Raw genomic sequence first — 14,191 nt, forward strand, 5'->3', positions numbered from 1 at the left:
TCATGCTCTTCATCTTCTTGATACCTATCTCCCCCAATTTGATCTTATGAGTCTTGAACTTTCAGCAAGATCATTTCTTATTTCTTGGATTTGTTCTAAATGATTATTTCTTCTTTCCTATTAGACCTATTCTGCCTGTGATTCCTGAGATAATCTTCTATATCATCTATTTCTGTGGAGACATTCTATTTGCTTTTTTATTTCCTTGTCTTATAATTGGTTATTTTTTTAGGGCTTCTATCTCTTTATTAAAGCTTTTTTTAGATCTTGTATGGACTTTCTTTAAACTATTCTTTGGGTGGGGGGTTGGGGGATATGGGTTTTAGCTGTGTCTTCTCTCATATCGTTTAACTAGGTATCTATTTTTTTCCTTGGACACTCTTGCTTTTCCAGAATTTATTTTTCTTTCTGTTTGGAGTCTCCATGAATGATTTTTGCTAATCTTTGGTTGGGCTCATCTTGTTCACAAGTTTCCTTGTAGAGGTTTTGTATCTTTTCATTAACCATATTTTTCAGTAGTATTTGTAATGTATTTTGAAAACTATCTTCTAGGTCCTTGATTGTCTGTTCTAATGCCTTTTTATTTACTGTGTGAATTATATTACCTTGGCATCACTTTCCTCATATTTTTCTGATTTGTTCTGTCCATTTGGAAGATCTCTTGGCTTTCATTTGGGGGATCTATGATCTTAATAGGTGATTATCTATGTTCTTGGTTGATTTGCCAGGTGTTGCTTTGGTCTTCTGTTGTGATTTTTTTTCTGGAATTAGGTTTTTTCTAGACCATTAAGTGCAGGAGAAGAGATCAGTTGTGGTGAGATGTTGTGCTGTTAATACTTGTGGTTCCAATGACAGTTCTGACTGTCCAGTGGTAAGGTGAATTGTGTCTGTGTTTAAATGTGACTGACTCTGTTTGTGATGTTTTCCCATGTGGACCTTTTATTTCCACACTGCAGTTGTGCTTTTGAGTATGTTGGCCAACACAGTCACAGCAGTCACCTTCCTGGCTGGGTAACTTTTCATAGATTTTTGTGTGCTTGTGAAGACAGTATAATATTTTCTTTTGGATTCTATATCTACATATAATTATAGCTGACTTGGTGTGACCCTCTAGAAGTGGAGTACCTGCTAGGACTCTAAATCTCTGTTTCATTAGAGAGAGCTAGCATAATTTTCTGTTGTTATTCTGCCATTGTTTTTCCTCTTCCTCAGGTTTATTTTATATTGTGGATTTTTTCACATAATTTAGGATTTGTGATGGTTGTATCAGGGTATTTTTGTTTTTCTGTTTGTGTTACTTTGAACTAGTGATTTCAGGCATGTATGAAGAGACAGTAATAATATGAAATCTGAAGAGCCTAAGGCTTAAAGAGGCACAAGGAAGGCCTAGTAACTCCATTACACACACTAGCAACCCTCTTGTGAGGTACGAATTGTAAAAATAACCATGGGTTTGACCCAGAAATGACACAAAAAGAAAAACAATACCCAGACAACTGAGACAAAAGCTATCCTTGGGAAAGCCACAGGAATTTTCTCCAGATGCGTTGACCAAACACTGGGTGGCCATGCAGGACACAGTGACCCAGTGGCCAGAGAAATCCTGTCAATAGCATGTCAATAATAATATTAGCCAATGCATAGCTTAGTTTGCTTAAAATTTTAGCCAGTCATGTAAATTCTCATGTAAAACTTCTTTAAAGTTTTTTGTTCAATACTATAAAAACTGTGCTGATTCTATGTTTGGGGCTTCTTAGCCTCACCAGTTACTGAGTGTGTGGAGGACCAAGCTTGAGCTTGCAAATAAACGACTCCTTTGTCATTTGAATTGGTTGTGGTCTCTGGTCGTCTTCGGTGGGTCTTGAATCCAGGTACAACAGATAGGTGCACATCTGGGATCTCCCTCATAAGCCCACCCTGACACCTGATCAGGGAATAGCAAAGAACGGCTGGTAAGTTAAGGCATTGCCCCTTTGTAAATATCTGGTATTTTTTGGGGGGTGGGTCCAGTCGTGGGGCCTGAACTCTGGGCTTGGGCACTGTCCCTCATCTCTTCAGCTCTACAACTTGAGCCACAGCGCCACTTCCAGCTTTTTTCTTTTTGCTTATATTGTGCTGAGGAATCAAACCCAGGGCCTCATGCATGCAAGGCAAGTGCTCTACCACTGAGTCACCTTCCCAGCCCCATGTATGGTATTTTTGTAGCTTGCAGTTTGGGTGTTGGAGATGGCAAGAAATCTTGGTGGATGCACTATAAAGCAGCCAACAGGACCAGTGGGAGACATCCTCCGGATGCCCTGGGGAAGTAAACTATCCACTAGTGCGGGCATTTGGGCCCACCTGTAGCCTGCCAGGTTCTGTTTGATAGTTTACAAGATAGACTGTCCACTAGTGCAGGCATTTGGGAGTTTTCCTCTCTGTAGTCCATCACTTTCTGTCTGACAGACTACCATGCACATACTGTTAATATATCTTGTCTTAATGTCTGTGTGTCTGTCTGTTTTGTGGCTTTCGTAGAACATTTCCTCTTTCACATTCATTCTGACGTGGATGCCTGGAAACTCTATTCGCCTCCATTTAAAATTGTTAGTCTTTGTTCTATTCCTTGTCCAACAATAATTACTTTCTCTTTCAGACGCTCTTATCTTCCTCCTCGAAGGGCGAAATTTGGCTTAGAAAGTTGGCCCACTTGAAGCAAAGAGGGAGTAGGGTAGTCTTTTACCAGATGACACTGCTGAAACATCAAGTGTCTCCCTCTACCCCTTTGGGATTGTAGACAGGCCAGTCAATCCACATTTTTCTCCTTGGGACACTGTGAGTTGTGGTTATATCCTAAATCCCCGAAAGCACAAGTTGTTTCGTTTTGTGACATTTGTAATTGCCTTCCTCCTTTTTTCTTGTCTTGTGTGTGGATTGATATATGTTGAAATGGGTCAGAACCAAAGTATATATCTTACCTTTCTGACAGCTAATTTTAAAGATGATAAGGAAAGAGCTAACAATTTAGATGTTGAAGTTAAAAAAGAAAAATTACTTACTTTGTATAAGTCAGAGTGGCCTACTTTTGAGGTTGGATGCCCCTCCCAAGGAACTTTGGGTCTAAATACTATTGGGAAGGTTAAACGAAGGGTTTTTTTTTAACAGATAGCACAGGGCACCCCGATCAGATTCCCTATACTTTAGTATGCAGAATTTGGTGTAGGAAACCCCAAAGTGTCTGTCACGCTTTCTACCCCTTTCTGTGGATAAAAACAAGATTTTAGCATCAATAAAAGATACGTCAACTACCCCCTCAGTCCCCTTATACCCCATTTTACAAGAAGGGAGTGAGGATCTTCTCTCATTAGACTCCGATCTCCCCCCATACCCTTCACTGCTGCCTCCTCCATCCCCCATGGAGCAAGGGGAGGCAGCTGGAGGCAAGGATCAAGAAGCCAGCAGCAACTTGGAAGGGCCAGCAGTAAGAACTCGTGGTCACATTTAGAGAGCTGCCAGCCTGAGACTCCCTGACACCACAGTGATTCTGCCGCTCAGAGAAATTGGACGACTGGATGAAACTGGAGACCGCCGACTTCACTATTGGCCCTTCTCAATGAGTGACTTATATAATTGGAAAACACAAAATGCAAAATTTTGAAATAATCCCAAAGATTTGATTTCTCTCCTAGATAGTGTAATGTTCATGCACCTGCCGACCAGGGATGATTGCCAGCAATTATTTTGGGTCTTATTAATCTCGAAAGAAAAATAAATGATTCAAACTGAGGCCAAGAAAGTAGTTCCCGGTGATGACGGGCAGCCTACTGCTAATCCTAATTTAATCAATGCATCTTTTCCATTAACCAGGCTCCAAGCAACGGTTGGGACTACAACACGGCAGAAGTTAGGGGGAGATTATGGGTCTATCGCAAGATTCTAATGGTGGGTCTCAGGGCAGCAGCCTGCAATCATACCATTTTGGCTAAATTATACATGGTCTTACAAGGAAGGAAACCCTACAACGCCCAAATAGTCAAGGTCTATGCAGAGATCAGTGCACTTACTGCCAAGAAATAGGCATTAGGCCAAAGAATGTCCTAAGAAAAGGGAACTTTGAACAAAGCAGTGGCAGCTGCATAGAACCTGGACCCTAATGGTTAACAATCTTGCTAATAATGAATAGGGACCTCAGGGTTCAGTTCCTCTCCTTGAACCCAGGGTAACGCTAAAAGTGGAGGGGACTCCAGTAAAATTTCTAATGGATAGCCAGGCTTAATACTTGGGTTTAATAAAGCCTCAAGGAAAAATCTCAAATAAAACCTCTTGGGTGAAAGCAGTCATGGGGATTAAACAATACTCATGGACCACCAAAAGAAGAGTGAACTTGGGATGGGACCAGTGTCCAACTCATTCTTGTTTATTCCAGAAAGCCCTTATCCCTTTTGGGGAAGAGACTTGTTAATCAAGGTGGAGGCACAGATTCACTTCTATCCAGAAGGCCCCCAGGTGGAGGATGCTCAAGGAAGACCAATACAAGTATTGACTCTCGACCTGGAAGATGAGTACCGGTTGCGCCAACCACCCCAGCCTCCTGAACAAGAAATCTATTGGCTGGAAAGATATCCAGAAGGTTGGGGAGAGACTGGTGGAGTGGGACTAGCGAAACATAAACCAGCTTTCTTCATCGAGGTAAAACCAGGACCCAGTTAGAGTTCAGTACCCTATGTCCATGTGGCATGGATGGAATAACACCCCACATTAGGTCTCTGCTAGAACTGGGTATATTGTGACCCTGCCAGTCGGCGTGGAACACTCCTCTGCTACCGATCTGCAAGCCCAACTGTAATGAATATAGGCCAGTACAGGACTTAAGGGAAGTCAATAAAAGGGTAAAGGAAATTCACCTTACCGTACCCAAACCCTTCACTCTCCTGAGCACCCTGCCTCCAAATAAGCAGTAGTATACAGTATTAGATTTAAAAGATGCCTTTTTCAGCCTACCCTTGGCACCCAAAATTCAAGATCTCTTTGCCTTTGAGTGGACAGATGTCAAAGGAGGTATCAACAGACAACTGACCTGGACAGACTCATTCAAGGATTCAAAAACTCACCAGCACTCTTTAATGAAGCTCTGCATAAGGTCTTGGGTGAGTTTAGGGGAAGCCACCCTGGTCTGACTTTGTTGCAATATGTGAATGACTTTCTTATTGCCACTGAAACCGATAAAGAATGCATGCAAGACGGGTTCTGGGAAGATGGCGGAGGAGAAGCTGGAATCTGAACAAGCTCTCGCATAGAAAGCAATTTTAGAGTTCTAGTGAACAGTCCTAAGCCAGAGAATCACACCAAGTGTGCCATCACAGGACAGAGAATTAGACAAGAGAGGGGAAGCCAAGGAAACATATCAGCTGCGGCTACGGCGGCAGGGTCGCGGCAGCGACCACCGCCGAGGGGTCATACCTGAGACACAAAGAGTCCGGGACGAAGGAGCCATACGCAGCAGACGAGCGGATTCTACTCAACACCAACAAGAACCTACAAGGAGCGGAAATCGTCATCCTGCTGTTTGCAGACCAGAGACGACCCAGGATCCAAGACTCGGCGTGAGTACAAGCCCGACATCCTCACTCCTTCTCAGGAAGCAGAGGAGGGAAGGCCACCACTCCCCCCCCCAGCGCCGGTGATCTCCATCTTGGATACCGACAAAGCTCGGAGGAGCTGCTAGCTCCAGCTCAGGCCTTGGAATAAAACGAGTCATTTAGCAGGTCACAAGAACTTAACGGCGAAGTGACCTGCCAGACTCAGCTCCATCCAGGGAAAAGTCACCCAGCTCAGGCGCCAGCCATAGGAGTGCCTTGCCTCACTGGGTAACCAGAGCCAGAGGCTGCCCCTCCCTCTAGCAGCCACCACAATCAATTGAAAAACAGAAACCCTGAGAATGGCTCCAGGCTGGGCGCTGTGAGCTTTATCACAAAATAGACCCAGGGAAAAGCTACTGTTTGTTGAAAGGCCTCAACTCTACCCAGAACCTAGCACCATCACCACATGCCCGTCTTTTGTGACTCTCAAAGCAGATCACCCTCCCAGAAAACTAACCTGGGAGGGGGATCTCAAAATCTTGGGTAAAGCAGAGCATTTTTCTGCCTCTTCCAACCAACCGACTTAAGAAACCAATCAAGCCACAGGACCTCAAGCTGACCAGAGACTCCAACAAGAGACTGGTTAGAGACAAAAGGGAGATACAGGATTCTTCCCACTCCTCCCCCCCCCCAAAAAAAATCAAAAGACGCTTTTTTTTCTTTTTTTTTTCTTCTTCTTTTTTTCTTTTTTTGCTTGTTTTTTGTTTTTTGCTACCTTATATATATATATATTTTTCCCTTCTAAAACTTTTATTATCTTTAATTTTTGCCTCTTCTGAAAAAATAATTGTTTTCCAGTAACTTTTTTTTTTTCTCATCTTATAATTTTTATTTTAGGAATATGTGAATGAGCGTTTTCCTTTCTTTTCTTGTCTTCTTTCTCTTTTTCTTTCTTTCTTAATTATCTTTTTGTTTTTTGTCTAGCTCTACTGAACTTCTGATCTTTTCTTCTCCCTTTCCCATCCTTAAAGCTTTTCACATCTCCTCTATGTCCCTCCCCTTCTCAGAACATATTCACATTCCTCTCTAAATAGATGGTCTTTTAACTTCTATAATAACATTAATTTTTACGTTTCTATTTTTTTCTGGTCTCTCTCTCTCTCTACTTGCATCCTACCCAACCCATTTCCTGCATTGTGATTGGGACATAGTTAACTCTCCCTGTGCCTCCCCACACCAATCTATTCCTATTTTTTACCCACATCTCTCCCTAATCCTAATAATTTCTGGTTTTCCAAATTCTTTTCTGCGGTTCGAAGTACTTTAACATATAGTTGTTTTATGTTGAATAGATGTATCTGTTGAACTAGATTGTATCTGTAGACTATTGACTTTACAAACGCAAACTTTGGTTGATGGTTGCCTTAAGATAGTGTTCTAGCATAAAACTGGTGCAATCTTCATCTCAAATGGGCCGAGTAAGCCGGAAAAACACAAGAAAAATGGCAAATTCGGGTATCTCAATTCCCAATCTTGATAATCAGGGATTAGAACAGATAAAGAATAATCCAGAGGAGAGTTCCCAAATAGCTCTACAAACACTAATAGCAAACATGATAAATGAGAAGTTTGACAATGTACAAAGGACTCTGTATGAGCGTGATAAGGAGAGAGAGGAGGCATCCCAGAAGTTTATACAGGAATATCATAAGTGTGAGGAAGCTACTCAAAAACTGATACAGGATTTGCGTGAACAACTTGAGAATGCTCAAAGAGAAAGGGAGGAATAGCGTGAGCAGTCAGAGAACACTCAAAGAGAACTGCAGGATTCCCACGAACAGGAAGAAAGAGAACTGCAAGAATCCCACAGACAGGAAGAAGCTAATCAAAGAGTAATTCAGGAATTGAGAGACCAGGTAGAGAATACACAAAGATCACTAAAGGCATTCATGGAATCCATTAAAAAAGAGCTGAAGGAAGTCAGGGAGACCACAAAGGGAATGCTGAATGGAACCCAACAGAAGGAATGGGAGTCCAAAGAAACCATAACAAATCAACTAAGTGATTTGAGAACAAACACTGAACACCAAATTAAGGAAGTAAAGAAATTCCTACAAGACCTAAAACAGAGCTTCAACAAAGAACTTGAAGCCATCAAAGCTGACCAATTAGAAGGAAAAGAGATAAAAAACAAAGTAGAGAGTCTTGACAGCAGGTTAGACCATGCAGAAGATCGAATCTCAGGGATTGAAGACAGCCTAGATATTATAGAGAAAGAACATACAACCTTCCAAGACAAGTCCAAGAAATATGGTAGGTCTATCCAATACCTGGAAGACACCATCAGAAGGCCCAATCTAAGGATAATGGGTGTAGAGGAGCACCTAGAAACAGAAGTTAATGGTCTAGGAAATTTGTTTAACAGGATCCTAGCAGAGAACTTCCCAAACATACAAAAAGATAGGCCTATTCAGATACAAGAAGCTTTTAGAACCCCAAATAGACCAGACCAGAATAGGACATCCCACCGTCACATTATAATCCACACAGGATCAACCCAGACCAAGGAAAAGATCCTTAAAGCTGTCAGGGAGAAAAGGGTAATCACCTACAAAGGGAAACCAATTAGAATTACCTCAGATTTCTCAGCAGAGACAATCAAAGCAAGAAGAGCCTGGAATGACGTATGCCATGCCCTAAAAACAAACAACTATCAACCAAGAATACTGTACCCAGCTAAACTCTCCTTCATAACTGAAGGCCAAATAAAAACCTTCCATAGCAAAGAAAAATTGAAACAATACATCTCCACCAAACCAGCCCTACAAAAGATTCTTAAAGATGTCCTACACATAGAAAACCAACAAGACCGCAACAAAGGCCAAGAAACTGCACCCAAACTGAGAATCCAAGAACCTTAGGAAGAACCCAGTTTTTGTAGCCCCCAAGAAGGTGGATAACATGGCAGGAACTCCCAAATACTTCTCAGTACTATCTCTTAACGTTAACGGACTGAACTCTCCAATTAAGCGACATAGACTGTCTAGTTGGATTAAAAAACAAGACCCTTCTATCTGCTGGCTGCAGGAGTCACATCTTGCCTGTAAAAACAAAAACATCTTCAATGTTAAAGGCTGGAACAAAATCTACCAAGCAAACGGCCATCATGAACAGGCGGGAGTTGCAATCCTAATATCAGATAAAATAGACTTCAAACTAAAATTCGTGAGAAGAGATAAAGAAGGTCACTACATACTAATTAAAGGATCTCTCCTTCAGGAGGATATTACAATTCTAAATATCTATTCGCCAAACAATGGAGCACCCAAATTTATCAAAGAAACACTACTTTCCCTCAAATCCCATATAGATCCAAAGACATTAATTGTTGGGTATTTTAACACACCACTCTCCCCACTAGATAGATCAACTCGGCAAAAACTCAACAGAGAAACCGCAGATCTAAACAGCTGCATAGATCAACTAGACTAAACAGACATTTACAGAACATTTCACCCAGCAGCATCAGAATTCACGTTCTTCTCAGCAGCACATGGAACGTTTTCTAAAATAGACCACATTTTAGGCCACAAAGCAAACTTGTCTAAATTCAGAAACATTGAAGTTATACCTTGCATTCTCTCTGACCACAAGGGAATAAAATTAGAACTCAACACCAAAAGCCACCAAAGAAAGTCCGGTATCACATGGAGGCTGAACAACACACTGCTGAATCATGAGTGGGTCATGGAAGAGATTAGAAAGGAAATTCAAATGTTCATACTATTCAACAAAAATGAACACACAAATTACCAGCTCCTCTGGGACACAGCAAAGGCAGTACTCAGAGGCAAGTTTAGAGCTCTGAGCTCCTACATCAACAAATTGGAGAGATCGGAAACTAATAATTTAATGACACATCTAAACCTCCTTGAAAAAGAGCAGCAAGATAAACCCCAATCCAGTAGACGGAAAGAAATAATCAAAATTAAATCAGAATTAAATGAATTAGAATCCAAAAAAACTATAGAAAGAATCAACAAAACAAAGAGTTGGTTCTTCGAAAAACTTAACAAAATTGACAGACCCTTAGCAAATCTAATCAGAAAAAGGAGAGAACACACCCAAATTAATAAACTCAGAGATGAGAATGGAAACATCACCACAGAAACAACCAAGATTCCGAACATTATAAGGGAATACTTCTCAAAACTTTATGCTAATAAGTTTGAGAACTTGACAGAAATGGACCTTTTCCTAGCAAATATTGACATGCCAAAACTAAACCAAGATGAGTTAAACCAGCTTAACAGGCCCATATCAAGCATTGAAATAGAAACAGCAATAAGAGACCTCCCAGCTAAGAAAAGTCCAGGACCAGATGGTTTTACAGCGGAATTTTACAAGGCCTTCAAAGCAGAGCTCACACCAATACTCCTCCAACTCTTCAATGAAATTGAAAGAGAAAGCTCACTACCGAACACATTCTATGAAGCCATCATAACCCTCATCCCAAAACCAGGCAAGGACTCATCAAAGAAAGAGAACTATAGACCCATTTCTTTGATGAACATTGATGCAAAACTTCTCAACAAAATTTTGGCCAATCGACTTCAACAATTCATCCAAAAAATCATACACCATGATCAAACAGGATTCACTTCAGGGATGCAAAGCTGGTTCAATATACGCAAATCAATTAATATTATTCATCACATCAACAGGAGCAAGAATAAGAACCACATGGTTATCTCAATAGATGCAGAAAAAGCATTTGACAAGATCCAACACCCCTTTATGATGAAGGTTCTGGAAAAATTAGGAATCCATGGAACATTCCTCAATACAATAAAGGCTGTATATGACAAACCTACAGCCAGCATTATACTCAATGGTGAAAAACTAAAGCCATTTCCTCTTAACTCAGGAACAAGACAAGGATGCCCACTCTCTCCACTTCTCTTCAATCTAGTATTAGAATGCCTAGCTACAGCAGTAAGACAAGATGCAGACATAAAGGCGATCCAAATAGGGAAAGAAGAAATAAAATTCTCCCTCTTTGCAGATGACATGATCTTGTATTTAAAGAATCCCATGGACTCCACTCCCAAATTACTCAAGCTGATTCAAAACTTTGGCAAAGTAGCAGGTTATAAAATTAACCCCCCAAAATCAATGACTTTTTTATATGCCAACAATGAGAAAAGTGTGGCTGAAATTAGGAAAGCAACTCCATTTGTAATAGCCCTACAAAAAATAAAATACCTAGGAATTAACTTAACCAAAGAAGTGAAGGTCCTCTATGATGAAAACTTTAAAATCTTGAAAAAGGAAATCAACACAGAACTTAAAAAATGGCAAAACCTCCCATGCTCCTGGATTGGCAAGATTAACATCGTGAAAATGGCAATACTTCCCAAGGCTATCTACAAATTCAACGCGATACCTATCAAAATTCCACCCTCATTCTTCAAGGAAATAGAGGAGCCAATCCAAAAATTCATATGGAACAATAAAAGACCCCGAATAGCAAAAACACTTCTCAACGGAAAGAACACTGCTGGAGGAATATCAATACCAAATTTCAAACTGTACTATAAAGCCACAATAATCAAAACAGCTTGGTATTGGCATAAGAACAGACCTCAGGACCAATGGAATAGAATTGAAAACCCAGAAATGAACCTACAGACCTATAGCCATCTAATATTCGATAAGGAAGCTAAAACAATAGAATGGATGAAAGTCAGCCTCTTCAGTAAATGGTGCTGGCAAAATTGGTTAACTACATGTAGAAAACTAAAGCTAGATCCTTATATATCACCCTGCACCAGAATCAACTCCAAATGGATCAAAGACCTTGAACTCAAAGCAGACACTCTGAAAACATTACAGGATGGAATAGGAGAAAACTTAGGTCTCCTTGGCTCAGGCCGAAATTTTCTGAATAGAGACCCGGAAGCACAACAAATCAAAGAAAGGTTGGACAAATGGGATTGCATACGGTTGCAGAGCTTCTGCAGGGCAAATGACATAGCTAGCAAGATCAATAGAAAGCCCACCGATTGGGAGAAGATCTTTACTAGCCATACAACGGACAAGGGTCTCATATCTAAAATATACTTGGACCTCAAAAAATTAAACCACCCAACAACAAATCCTCAAAGAAACAACTGCCCAATAAATAAGTGGGCGAATGACTTAAAGAGAAGCTTCTCTGAAGAAGAAAGAAGGATGGCCAATAGACACATGAAGAAATGTTCAACATCCCTAGCCATAAAAGAAATGTAAATCAAAACAACATTGAGATATCACCTCACTCCAGTTAGAACAGCAAAAATCAAGAACTCTAACAACAACAGATGCTGGAGGGGATGTGGACAGAAAGGAACCTTACTTCATTGTTGGTGGGAATGTAAACTTGTTCAACCACTTTGGAAAGCAGTATGGAGGTTCCTCAAAAGACTTCACATAGATCTCCCCTATGATCCAGCAATCCCACTTTTGGGCATTTACCCAAATGTTTACAAACAAGACCACACTAAAGCTACCAGCACAACTATGTTTATTGCAGCATTATTTACCATAGCTAAGATATGGAACCAACCCAGATGCCCCTCAGTAGATGAATGGATCAAGAAAATGTGGTATATATACACAATGGAATTCTATGCCTCCATCAGAAAGAATGACATTTCCCCATTTGTTAGGAAATGGAAAGGCTTGGAAAAAATTATATTAAGTGAAGTAAGCCAGGCCCAAAGAAGCATAGGTCCCATGGTTTCCCTTATTTGCAATATCTAGTATAGGTATGAGTCAAGCAGAAAAGATCAGATAATTTGATGTTAGGAAAATGAACCCTTAAATATGTATTTTAATGTTTTCGTTTCTTTCATGCATATGTTTCTAACGCATTTATAAGATTACTTCTTTGTTGCTTTGTATGTCCCTCCCCCACAGTGTAACCCCCGCTTTCACTATATTTGATGTCAGTATAACATGTGGAGGAGATGGGGGCAAACAAGTCGTTTAAGGATTCAGGTGGACCTGTTGCAACAATGAGAAGTACAAAATGTCATGTCAAAACCAGCTTTACAATGTCGGTGGGGGGGGAGGGGGGTATATTTGGTTGGGGGGAGGGGGGAGGCTGGGAAGGGAGGTGAAGGGTAAACAAAGGAGGAGGCTGCAATGCTTGGTAAGAAATGTATGCATTATCCTGCCCATGTAATTGTAGCCCCTCTGTACAGTATGTTCTCAAATAAAATAAAATAATATTTTAAAAAAAAAGAATGCATGCAAGGAACAGAAATTTATTCCAGACTTTGGGAAAACTTGGTTAATGAGCATCGGCCAAGAAAGCTCAAACCTGCAAATCAGAGATAACTTACTGGGGTTATTTATTGAAAGGGGGCAGTCGTGGCTCATGAGAGCCAGACAAGAAACTGTCCTTAAATTTCCAACACCCTGGTCACAGCACCAAGTAAGGGAGTTTTGGGGATCAGCCAGCTTTTGCTGTCTGTGGATTGTCGGGTTTATGGAGCTGGCTAAACCTCTTTACGAGGCTACCAAGGAGAAGCAACTGTCTCAATGGACAGAAGAACCTGAACGAGCCTTTGAACAGATAAAAACTGCCTTATTATCAGCTCCAGTGTTGGGACTCCCGGATGCCACTAAATCCTTTTACTTATATGTGAATGAACATAATGGGATAGCAAAAGGAGTCCTAACCCAATATTTGGCCTATGGAGGAGACAAGTAGCTTACTTGTCAAACAAATTAGACTCACTAACAGCAGGATGGCCATAATGTCTGAGAATCATAGCGGCTACTGCTCTGATGGTCAAAGACGCAGATAAGCTAACCATGGGAAAGGAACTTTATGTGACCACCCCCACACACACACTATTGAGGGTTTGTTAAAACAACCACCAGATCGGTGGCTCAGCAATGCCTGGTTAACCCATTACCAAGGACTGCTAATCAACCCTCTCAGAATCAATTTACAGGCTCCCTCGCCTCTCAACCCGGCGACACTGCTACCAGATCCGGACCTAAACATGCTGCTACATAACTGTCAGAGATCCTGGCCCAAGGCCATAACATCCAAGAGGACTTAAGGAGCCAGCTGTTGCCTGACGCTGAACTCATGTGGTTTACAGACGAAAGCAGCTTTGTTTATCAGAGACAGAGTTATGCTGGAGCGGCAGTAGTGACTGAGACTGATGTGGTCTGGGCTGAACCTCTACCAGTAGGCACATCAACCTTGAGAGCCAAGTTAATAGCCCTGACCCAACTTCTAACACTGGGAAAGGACAAAAGACTAACTGTGTACACTGACAGTCAGTATGCATTTGCAATGGCTCATGTACACAGAGTTATTTACAAAGAAAGAGGATTACTGACAGCTGAAGGAAAAACCATCAAAAATAAAGATGAAATCTTGACTTTAATTACTGTTGTTTGGCTTCCTAAGTTAGCTATTGTTCATTGCCCTGGACATAAAAAACCTAAAGATGCTGTGCGTAAAAGCAATAACCTGGCCAACAGAACAGCCTGGAAGTTGGCAATACAAAGGTAATCTATAATGATGATTAATCTCCCAGACTCTGGTACAAGAACTCTTCTGGACACTC

This window comes from Dipodomys merriami, unplaced genomic scaffold (assembly GCF_024711535.1).
Source record: "Dipodomys merriami isolate MVZ:Mamm:240054 unplaced genomic scaffold, mDipMer1.0.p SCAF_607, whole genome shotgun sequence".
NCBI classification, from domain to species: Eukaryota; Metazoa; Chordata; class Mammalia; order Rodentia; family Heteromyidae; genus Dipodomys; species Dipodomys merriami.